The 11,795-nt window shown below is 43.9% G+C and overlaps 1 protein-coding gene and 1 non-coding gene across 3 annotated transcripts in view; one reads left to right on the top strand and one right to left on the bottom strand.

The window, feature by feature from the left end:
* The window catches only part of LOC104918267 (interleukin-1 receptor accessory protein), a 51,243-nt gene that overhangs the window by 27,212 nt on the left and 12,236 nt on the right, over window positions 1-11,795 (top strand). The window lies entirely within an intron of this gene.
* On the bottom strand, window positions 123-1,124 carry LOC104938926 (uncharacterized). The gene is made up of 4 exons (XR_003462775.1): window positions 949-1,124; window positions 776-866; window positions 393-550; window positions 123-156 (listed from the first exon to the last, which is right to left on the bottom strand). It is a non-coding gene; the product is annotated as an uncharacterized LOC104938926 (transcript).

The raw sequence follows: 11,795 nt of genomic DNA, 5'->3' as shown, positions 1-11,795 counted from the left end.
GAACATGGAAGTCCAGGTGAACATCTGTCCTTTGTACTAAAAGTAAAAAACTCACATTCCACAAAAAGCCATTTAAAGCAATAAGAAGCAGTTCTGACACCAAAATATATGATGACAAAGGACAACAAGTATTTAACCGAGGATTTCAGTGTTGTCCTGTCGGAAGAACAGTTTTAAGTTGTTATAATGTCAGATACAACATACAGTAGGGACATTTAATCTAAATAGACTAGATTGAAGAAGACAATCTAGTCTCTTTTTTTTAATACTCTACTTTAATACACTGGCAGGTTTCACCTGTCATCTCCCACAAAATGTAAATGTATTTGTATATTGAACTACACTAATTCATATCATTACTACAACTAGCCACAGCAAAGGTTTGTGCTTACTTGGAGTGTGACATGCAGCAGTCTCCTCCTGATTAGAGGTCTGTCTGCTGGGAGATTGGTGACCCTCGACTTCAGAAAACCTCCAGCGACAACCATCAGCACACACACAGCAAGGAGGTGCTGCCTCCTCCGCCCCCTCATCATCCTCTGCCTCCTTTCTGAGGAAAAACACACACGCACACACACATGGAGTTTTTTTTGCAGTTGGAAGCTACAACACATGCCTTATTCATGTGTTTGGTTATCTGTAATGCGTCTCTGATAATCCTCCTGTACTGTTTTGCCTAAAGGGCCAGTTGGTTGTTAATACTAAAACGCCTGTGCTTACCTTTAGCGTATGTGAAGAGTGATAAGGATTATTGAGATATGGCATATAACCTTACCTGCCTTTGAGTTCCAGCACAGGAGCAAAGGGACACAGCAAGACACAAAATGGACAGCATCCAAAACAGCAGCAAAAGCACCCATTAATATCTGCAGAGGATGGATCAGAAGTTATTATCAGAGTTATTACTGCCTGCAGAAAGATGAAAAGCACAATAATTTTAAGTGTTACCTGAATATGCAGCTGTCTGGACAGAACGGCTCCAACTGTGCTGCACAGGTTACCGAGGAGGCTGTAAAACGATGTGACGGTTTCTCCCGAATTTCCTCTCCGGAATCTGCACCTCTGGTACACGATCCTCAGTCACCCCAGATCTGATAGGTAGTTGGTCAAGTTCGTCAACACGAGAAACAGGAGAAATGCTGTCAATCAGTGATGACAGCCGATCAACTGATTTAGAGCCAGATTTACATTTTGAACTCACAGTAATGGTCATACTGAGGCTGTGACAGCTGATCTCTGTTCAGCGTACGTTTGGCCAATGGCCAGACAGGTCAAGTGTCCGATGAGACGCTCAACATTACTGCTGCAGCTGCTGAACAGGTCCGTGAAAGGAGCTTCAACTACTGGATAAACCGGTGAAATCCGTCGGAGGTATGATAATGTAATGTTTGTTTATATCGTAGTTCCCTCTTAATGTGTAGGCAAACTTTATCTAGTCATAAGTAGCAGCTAAAAGAGTAATGAACTACACTGCAGTGGCTGCCCTAGCTGGCTTAGAGAGAGAGATATTCAGACTTCTTCAATAAAAAGAGAAAAGAGTCAGAGTCAGCCACAGCTTCTACCAGCCGCCATCACATTGACACATGTCTCAGGGCCCCAGGGGCCCACCGCAGCAGTGTAATGAAGGGCAAGGTGGCAGTCTAAGCTCACCCCCTGCACATGATGGTGATTAGCACTGCTGGTGCTAGTTTGAATTTTCCATGCTATGAGGACTCACCAACAGATTAAAAGCTGCATGTGTTTCCCGTTATTACAATTTAGAAAAATCACGTCTGAAAAATCATTAGTTCAAAACGGTTGTAAAGAGGTAAGAAACAACAATTAAAAAATGTGCATAATTACACACACCCACACACCAAGCACACGACCACCACACACACCCTTTTGTATTTATGTTGTGGTGATGTTGTTAAAAGTATCTTATCCTATCTATCCATTCCTATCTTATCTCGTTCTCTCTGCTCTGCTCTCTCTCATCTCTCTGCTATATATATATATACTATATACTAGTATATATATATATACTATATATAATATATATTATATATATATATATATATGTATTACCTATTTCTAGCTATCTGTGTTATTTCCATACAGCATAGCCAGGCCCACACCCAGAGGAGGTTCCCGCAGTGTTGGCTAATGTCGCCAGGAGTTTTTACACGGGGGTGGGAGTTACCAGCATGATTTGGGACGCCACAAAGCTAGTGTGAGGGGACGGTGGTGGCCTGGCATAGTGGAGTTTAATGCCCATGTCCGGACGCCGACCACAATTTTAAATCCCAGTCCTTTTCTGCATGTCACATACCCTCTGTCTCCCATAATTTCCTGTCTCATAAGTGTTAAATAAAGGTGTCTATTCTGGTAAATTTATATTCCTCAAGTATATCTGGTTATTTACTAAAATGTGTTGAGGAAACACATTCAGCTTTAATGTGAGCCTACATGGAAAATTCAAACTATCCCAGCATGACTTACCATCATGTGCAGGGGGAGCTGACTGCCCTTGCCCCTCATCACTGCTGCTGTACCTGGGCAGCTGACATGTTTCACTGATGCTGCTGGTAGAAGCTGTGGCTCACTCTGACTCTTTTCTCTTTTTATTGAAGAAGTCTGAATATCTCTCTCTCTAAGCCAGCTCGGGCAGCCACTGCAGTGTAGTTCATTACTCTTTTAGCTGCTACTTAGGACTAGATATAGTTTTCCTACACATTCAGAGGGAACTACGATATAAATGACCATTACATTACCATACCTCCGACGGATTTCAGCGTTGGACACGGAGACACAGGTCCGCGATGACCGGTATCTCCTCCCATGCAGCTGGTTCCTGAGTTTGCACAAAATCCTCACATAACTCAGCTTGATAAGCAGTAAGCAGGGAGAGGACATTAAGCGCTCTGGCCGAAAGCGCCACTGTCTTGTACGCCTTTTCAGTCAGGGCCGACTGAAAACGGTCAGACTTGGACGGCAGATTGGGGCTCCTGGAGGACACCGCTGACAGCCGGGGGTGAAGGTGGGCTGCAACGAGTGGCTCCATCAGAGGCATGCGGAGCCGACCCAGGCTCTCCATCGCCTCACAGTCGAGGGATGAGGCCCCGGGGATCGGGCTCCTGCTGCTGTAAGGGCGGTCTCTCCATGAGCGCACCACCTCATCCAGCAGCTCTGGGAAGACAGGGAGAAGTTGCTTTGTCGCGCTCTTGGCCAAGGGCAATTTCTTCCCCTTGTAGCGGGACCTGGTGGTCTCAGCTATGACAGCGGGCCAGGGGATGGCTAGCCGGGCAGCAGCGCGTTTCCCACACCGAGCATGTCCGAGCTAGGGAGGGGAGAAGCTGGTGTGCTGCCCTCATCTCCATCCCGAGAGGCGATGGAGGCTGCGGGCTGGGTAGCCTGGGTCGGCGTCATGAAGATGTCGTTCTCGTCCTCATCCTCTGATATGAGGAGGCCCGAGGTGTCAACTTCATCTTCCCCATAGTCCAGTACCAGGACGTCTTCCTCATGCGGGGGGTCCGCGGCCAGGTCAAGCTGGGAGTCCCAGCTGGCGCTAGCCTCCGGTTCCGCCACCGCAACAGCCCCCTTCTCCTCTTCGTCCTCGACGGCGGCGCCGTCTGAAGGGAGATAGGGGTCCAGACAAGCTAGCCTAGTGGGCTAGCCGTCTGCGGAGACTCTTGTTTGTGAACACCCGACACGAGCCGGGGACTTCGATAGCTAGCTGGGCATGTTGCAGCCCCAGGCAGCTCGAGCAGACCTGGTGTGGATCTCTGCTCGATATCTTGTGCCCACAGCGACAGGGACGGGCCCCAGAGTCTCTGTGCCCTCTGGTGTGAGGGGTTTTAGCCTCCATTCCTCGCGAGCTGGTGTGCAGGCAATGAGTCGAGGAAGTTAACTGGTGTTCTAACTCTGAAGAAACCGAGAGATTAGCTGGTGTGCTAACACTCGGCACTCGAACAGCCGTGGTGAGGCGTCAAGAACAGTGCTGGCCTGGCCGTGGTGGGGCGATGTAAGCACTGAGTTCGATCTGGTGTGACCGAAGAAGCAGGTGCTTATCTTGAATGACGTGGTGCCGTCCGCATGGGCTATTTAAGGTAGGTGGTACTACCGGGAGCGGTTGGACACGTTTCACCAGCCAATCAGGATTGGCGTAATGAGATTAATGCTTCTGAGGTCTGCAGCGAGGGCGTGCATCCCATAGTGAGACATCGGGTGAAATATTATGAAAAAGAACCAAACTCGTTGTTTCGAACTTGTTTCAGTCTAATTTTTACTTCACCAGTATTATGTTTATCATGCACCAAACAACATCAGTAATTAATACGTATTTATAACTTGTACAAATACATTGGAGTTCACCAAAACAATAATAATAAAAAGGCTGCAGTATCACAATAATACCCGGAACCGTGATACTTTGTCTGGTACAGTATCGTGGTTACTCATTTTGGTATCATGACAACTCTAGTTTTTACTGTAAACTGACCTGATGAAGATGATGCATTGATGATGAAGACAAACTGCTCAAAGACTTGTCTTCATGATGCAGAACTATGAGTGCAGATACTTTTTCAAACTCAGATGGATCTTATTTTATTCCTGCAGTAAAACACCTGAGAACCTCCATTTCAGAATTTAACCTGGAAGAAAATCTTCAGATATTTTTGCTCTCATGTTGAAGTCGCTGTAAAGATTTGTAACTCTTCAAAATGTGAAAGAATCTGCTTCAAACGTGTCGTTCATTTTCAGAATCATTTGTTAAGAGTTTACAGTTAATTCACATACATTTCCACAATTGAATAAAAACATGTTGGTGTTTGCAGAGTTCAGTCTAAGAGACGGAGAGCAGAGTCTCCAGGATCCATCTGTCTGTCTATGAAGAGTGACTGGTCCAAAGGTTTTCCTGTGAACTTCAGTGATGAACCTGGACCCTCAGACACAAAGTAAGAGACTGTTTTTACTGTAAACTGACCTGATGAAGATGATGCATTGATGATGAAGACTGAAAGATTTGTCTTCATGATGCAGACATGCTGTGTGTCTTACAGTACACTGCTGGTCTACCACAGTTATTTAGAGACTTCTAACCTCAGTTTAAACCTAAATAACTCAAGCTGAGCTGCTCAAAGTGAAACAGTGAAGGATCATCAGCTCTCTTTAATGGAGGACTTTTATTGTGAAAGAGCTGCAGGAAGTGCTGAGTTTGTATGAATAACAAACGACAGGCAGATGACTGAATGTTTAATGAGACAGACAGACAGGAAAAGCTGTTAATGAATGTTCATGAAATCAAATCATCTTCATCACAGACTGAAAGCTGAATTCAAACAGAAAAGTAACGACACTTTTACTGTGTGAACATCTGAGCTTCCAGACAGTGTCGTCCAAATCTGGATCTTTGTCACCAACAGTCAACAAATCATTTGAGTGATAAAGAAATGTCTTCACAGAGAGAGGAAGAGGAGTCATGTTCCTGTGGAGGAGCAGCCGTCCTGCTGTGTTTGGTGTCAGGACGTCCTGAAGGATCCGGTCTCTACCAGCTGTGGACACTGGTTCTGCAGACACTGCATCACCTCATACTGGGACCAGTCTGCTTCATCAGGAGACTCCTCCTGTCCCCAGTGTGGAGAAAGATCCAGAACAAGACGTGGACTGCAGACAGCCAGTCAGACCAGCACTGTCCAAAGTAAGACTGTCCATTTCCTTCTCTAGATATTCTTCTATCCATCACTTTTTATTGCTGATGAAATAATCAGCAGATTGTCACATTTTCTTTGTTTAGTCTCAAACTTGTTTCTCTGTTTTAGTGAGTGGTGGTCTGCAGGAGGTTTTAGATGAACATAAGATCAGTCTGAAGACCAGATGTGAACGTGTGACTGAAGGAAGTGATGAAACAGGAAGTGGAACCCTCCTCAACAGGATCTACACTGAGCTCTACATCACAGAGGGACAGAGTGAAGAGGTTCATACCCAACATGAGGTGAGGCAGCTTGAGACAGCTTCCAAGAAGAAGGAGACCCTCCATGACACTCCCATCAAATGCCACGACATCTTTAAAGCCTTACCTGACCAACAGAGACACATCAGAGTCGCTCTGACCAACGGCGTCGCTGGCGTTGGAAAAACCTTCTCAGTGCTGAAGTTCACTCTGGACTGGGCAGAGGGCTCGGAGAACCAAGATGTCAGTCTGGTGGTTCTGCTCTCGTTCAGGGAGCTGAACTTGATCAAAGATGAGCGGTTCAGTCTTCTCACGCTGCTCCATGTTTTCCATCCAACATTACAGAAGGTCACAGCAGAGAAGCTCGCTGTCTGTAAACTTCTGTTCATCTTTGACGGCCTGGATGAAAGCAGACTTTCACTGGATTTCAACAACAAAGAGCTCGTGTCTGATGTCACACAGGAGTCATCAGTCAGCGTGCTGTTGACAAGCCTCATCAAGGGGAATCTGCTTCCCTCGGCTCTCATCTGGATAACTTCCAGACCTGCAGCAGCCAATCAGATCCCTCCTTCATGTGTTGACAGGGTAACAGAAGTACGAGGCTTCACTGACGCTCAGAAGGAGGAGTACTTCAGGAGGAGAGTCAGTGATGAAGATCTGTCCAGCAGAATCATCTCACACATCAAGACCTCCAGGAGCCTCCACATCATGTGTCTGATCCCAGTCTTCTGCTGGATCACTGCTACAGTTCTGGACCACATGTTGACCACAGACCAGAGAGGAGAGCTGCCCAAGACCCTGACTGACCTGTACTCACACTTCCTGCTGGTTCAGACAAAGAGGAAGAAGAAGAAGTACGATGAAGGACATGAGACGAGTCCACAGGAGCTGACGGAGGCTGACAGGGAAGTTCTTCTGAAGCTGGGGAGGCTGGCGTTTGAACAGCTGGAGAAAGGAAACATCATGTTCTACCAAGAAGACCTGGAGCAGTGTGGTCTGGATGTCACAGAGGCCTCGGTGTACTCAGGAGTTTGTACAAAGATCTTCAAAAGAGAGAGTGTGATCTTCCAGAAAACAGTCTACTGCTTTGTTCACCTGAGCGTTCAGGAGTTTCTGGCTGCAGTCTACCTGTTCCACTGTTACACCAACAACAAGACAGAGTTACTGAAGGACTTCCTGGGAGAGGAGGAGGAGGATTACTCCACCCTGGATGTCTTCCTGAAGAAGGTCATGGAGAAATCCCTTCAAAGTAAAAACGGTCACCTGGACCTGTTTGTGCGCTTCCTTCATGGCCTCTCTCTGAAGTCCAACCAGAGACTCTTAGGAGGCCTGCTGGGTCAGACAGACAACAGTCCAGAAATCATCCAGAGAGCCATCAACAACCTGAAGGAGATGAACAGTGATGATATCTCTCCTGACAGAAGCATCAACATCTTCCACTGTCTGATGGAGATGAACGATGACTCAATCCATCAGGAGATCCAAGAGTTCCTGAAGTCAGAGAACAGATCAAAGAAGAAACTCTCTGAGATCCACTGCTCAGCTCTGGCCTACATGCTGCAGATGTCAGAGGAGGTTCTGGATGAGTTTGACCTGGAGAAGTACAACACATCATCGGAGGGACGACGGAGACTGATTCCAGCTGTGAGGAACTGCAGAAAGGCTGTGTAAGTCCAGATGTGATGAACATTATAAAGCAACGTAAAGCTGAAGCCATCAGTATTAGAGTAAAGATACACACCTTACACACATGCACAATATCAAACTTCACACTCTGAAAGTTTTCTTAAACTAGTATTAAAGCTGCTGATTGAAATAATTCTACATGTGTTCAACTACAAGACAAACGTCTAGAAAAATCATTTTTGTGTTTATTGCTGTCAAGTCAGTGAACACAAGTATCTTCTGTCATCTTCTAACTGTCTTTGTTTGGCTGATGGAGGCTCCACACAAATCCAGCAGAAAAACTGGAGGACTGAAGAGTTTGTGCTGAAAATGTTTTGACAGTCATCATTTGATCACAACAGTCTTGTACAAAATATAACAGGTAGCAGTGTACTTAACCACTCAGCTACCCTAACACAGGTACACTGTCAGGTGTATTTATAGTATATAAACATCCTGCTATATAAAATTAGAAAAAATCTACGATAAACAATCATACGATATCTAAACAACAATAATCTTTTTAGGATTATTTAAGATTAATTAATACATAAATAGATGGGTCTTAAATAGGTGACGATTAAAATAGCTGGCTAGTATGGTAAATTGGTGTATTTTAAGAGAGAGGCAGTTTACAAACAGACCATATACCCGCCCCTATGGAGCGTTAAAAAAGGCCGAAGTAGCACACCAAGATTGGGCCAGACTCTAGCTGGCTCCTATTGGCTGGTGAAACACACTAATTTAAGCGCAGGGTGGGACATCCTTCAGTCTGAGCAGACACTTCAACCTGAGCGGACGTTCTGTTTTGAGCGCGAGCACATTAATTGAGTGCGCACAGAACATATTTGAGTGCGAGCGAAATGTTTGTGTCCAGCAGAAAAATGTGGAGCACAAGCATGTGATGTTTGAGTCCAAGCACACATTTTGAAAGAAAGCAGCAGAAATCTGAATGCGAGCACAAAATCTGAGCACGAGAAGGAGAAATCAGGCTCTTAAACTGAAAATGTGCGCTCTTGAAAAGATAGGATAATTTCCATAGAACAACTGACCAGCTGAACTACAGACGCTCATGTTGATGTGCTTTGTGATGCAAAATGCACAGAGTCCATTTTTAGAATAAAATGTCAGATTTTATTTGACTTCAACTTTTATATTCTCTGTCATCACAGACTTACTAAAGTGGACTCTCAGAGACTCACTGTGAAGTCGTGGCCTCAGCTCTGAAGTCCAACCCCTCCCATCTGACAACCTGGACCTGAGTGGAAAACTACCTGTATGATCAGGAGTGAAGCTGTCAGCTGGACTGGAGAGTCAAACTGTAGACTGCAGACTCTGAGGTCAGTTCATGTGTTTCTGCTCTTGTACAGTGTATATCTACCAATTAAATCCAGAACAGAAGTTTGACATTCTTTCAGTCTTCTTGTTTTCTGTGTTTGTCTGAGCACAAATCACAGCAGCTCTTTTTAAAGTTTGTCAGTGTGAACAGTTTGAATTGAGTCTGTACTCAAACTGGATTCATGTTATAAGAAAATGAAGTTGACCTAATGGCTGCCATGAAACCAATATTATTTTAGTTTCATGTGAGACATCTCTACATAAACATGAAAAGAACAACACATTTTCAGGAAAAATGTCTTTTTATACAGAACCTTCAGAACTAACACCCACACACACACACACACACACACACACACACACACACACACCACACAGTGTTTGAAGTACCTGTCTGATCACTTCAACATGTAATATGGCTTTCCATTCAGGAATCGATGTCCCTTTGTGACTCAGCCAGTAAACAGGAGCTTAAATAATCCACTATATTTCACAGAGAAGGTCCAAGGTTACATTTCAGAGGAAGACAACATCATGTCACTTTGCACTTGATCCAGTTCTAAAGATGATTGAGGATGAAAGCTCACAGTCAGTCAGCTGTGTGCTGATGGAGATGACAGGTGGTGATGAGGATAGGCTAACCTTGAGCATGGAGGAGGTGGGAAGAGGCGAGGATGCTGCCAAACTGACATTCCATCATGCGCTCCCTCTCACTCCTGCATGAGATGTGGGGGCTTAAGTAGCTCTTCACGCAACAGACTGATACCCCACATGGAGAAGGATGATCTACCACCGCGTTCCTTCATTCCAGCAGCTGTCACACTCTTCAGCACCGCATGACTCATGACTTTTTGTCGATTTCTTACTTTGAATAATTTATCATCAACTTTGTGGTATATACTCCGGTGACAAGTGAAGATGTGACAAATTGACAACATTCTAAACTTCGCTTGCCTTTAACACTACCAGAAAAACTTTTCTACAGTTTCTTTAAGAAACACAATGTCCTTTGTGACTGCAGACTAAATTTAATACAACAAACATGAAATATGAGACAAAAGGACATTTACAACTTTATGGAGGTAATATGCTGACATAAATTAGCTTCAATTGTTAATTAAAACTTCAGATCTACACTAGTAACAGAGAGTCAGTGAATGACACATCAGAGTCTTCATCTGCAGTGGACTCTCCAGAAAACTCCAAAGCAGCGTTCATCCTGAATCCTGCCAAGCTCGTTGTAGCTCAGGCCAGCTCTGTCAATGGGGAGGGTGGACTTCAGAGTGAGGCCAGAGAAGCACAGCTGATCTCTGACAAACTGCAGTCCACCAATCTGAATAAAGAAAAATTGATGTAAGTTTAGGACCTGCTTGAAATCATTCAATGTGAAGAAACAATCTGCTCAGAGCTGAGAAGGTTTAGAAAGAAAAGTTTAGAAAATGGAAACTCCAAACGACCTGATCCCAACACGATGCAGCTTACAACTGTCAATACAAAAATGAAAAAAAGCTCTCATTAATATTAATGACAACATGCTGCTACTTCCATAAAGACGGAGTGACTTCAACCTTCTTGAAATCACAGCTCCACCAGTGGCTCCCGTCTATACAAACTCATGTTGTGCGCCAAACACAAATAAAAACCCACAGAAATGAATTTTAGAGTCGACTCAAGATCCCAAAGTTTAACAAAGATGAAAATATATCAGGATGAATTTTGGGGAAATGTGAACAAAGACATGACATATTCTTTGAGGAAGAGTGGAGTCATAAAATCAAAGCAGTTCAGTTTAAACTATCGAGTCAGTTAAGCATCATATAACTTCATCAAAGTGTTGGAAAAAGAAATACTGAATATATTTGTGTTTGTGCTGACGGTTGAAATAGAGAAAATAGAGATATTGGATTGATTATTAATATTATGATATTTATTGTATTTCTGTATTTATTCTTGTTCATTTCAAATCAAACATAATGTGAATATAAGTGAAAGTCAAGAGTTGAAGAGGTTCACGGTGAATGGATCCAGTGTAGATTTTTCTTGTTATATTCAGGTTTGAAATGTGCACTCAACATGCTCTGCCACAGAAGAAAACAGACTTAGCATTCAGATATTCAGTGTGGATCAGTATAATACAGCCTAATGTCTGCAGTTTAGTGCACCAACAACTTTCACATCATATAAATCTCAGCACAGAGGGAAAAAAATGGTGTCGGACCTCAGAGTCTTCAGCGCATTGTGGACCCCCACAAAATCACACAGCAGCTTCACTCCTGAATCGGCAGCTTGTTGTTGTTACCCAGGTCCAGCTGTGTCAGATGGGAGGGTTGGACTTCAGAGCTGAGGCCAGAGAAGCACAGCTGATCTCTGACAAACGTGCAGTCACCAATCTGAAAAAGAATAAATGATGTGAGATAAAAATCCATTATAATCCAATCAGATGTGTTCAGGTTTGAAATGTGCAGCTCAACATACTATGTCCATCAATGAGCTTTCTCTAAATGAGTAGAGTGACTTTGCATTGTGTTTGTGTGGATAAATAATGTCAGCCTTCTAACAGACACACCAAACGTCAGCAACCTTCAGACAACCATTCACTGTCAACAACATTAATAACATGCTGCTGATCTCAGTCAGGTCTGGAATAATCATCAAATCAGACATTTCTTCTGTTTCTTCTCATTTAGAACAATTTGATGAAAAAATACGGAGACAGATGTTTCTACAGAAGTCCAAATGTCCGACATGAAATAAATAAATCAGACTTCATGAAATAAATAATAAGTGAAGTCCAAAAAACCTGGTTAACACGTGCCCTGCACTTGTGGATGCTCATTTCACAGCACAGATTGAGACTATA

The sequence above is a fragment of the Larimichthys crocea genome, chromosome VIII, assembly GCF_000972845.2.
Source record: "Larimichthys crocea isolate SSNF chromosome VIII, L_crocea_2.0, whole genome shotgun sequence".
Taxonomy (NCBI): Eukaryota; Metazoa; Chordata; class Actinopteri; family Sciaenidae; genus Larimichthys; species Larimichthys crocea.
Note: the sequence above shows the minus strand (reverse complement) of the source record. Positions and strands in the feature narration are given on the sequence as shown.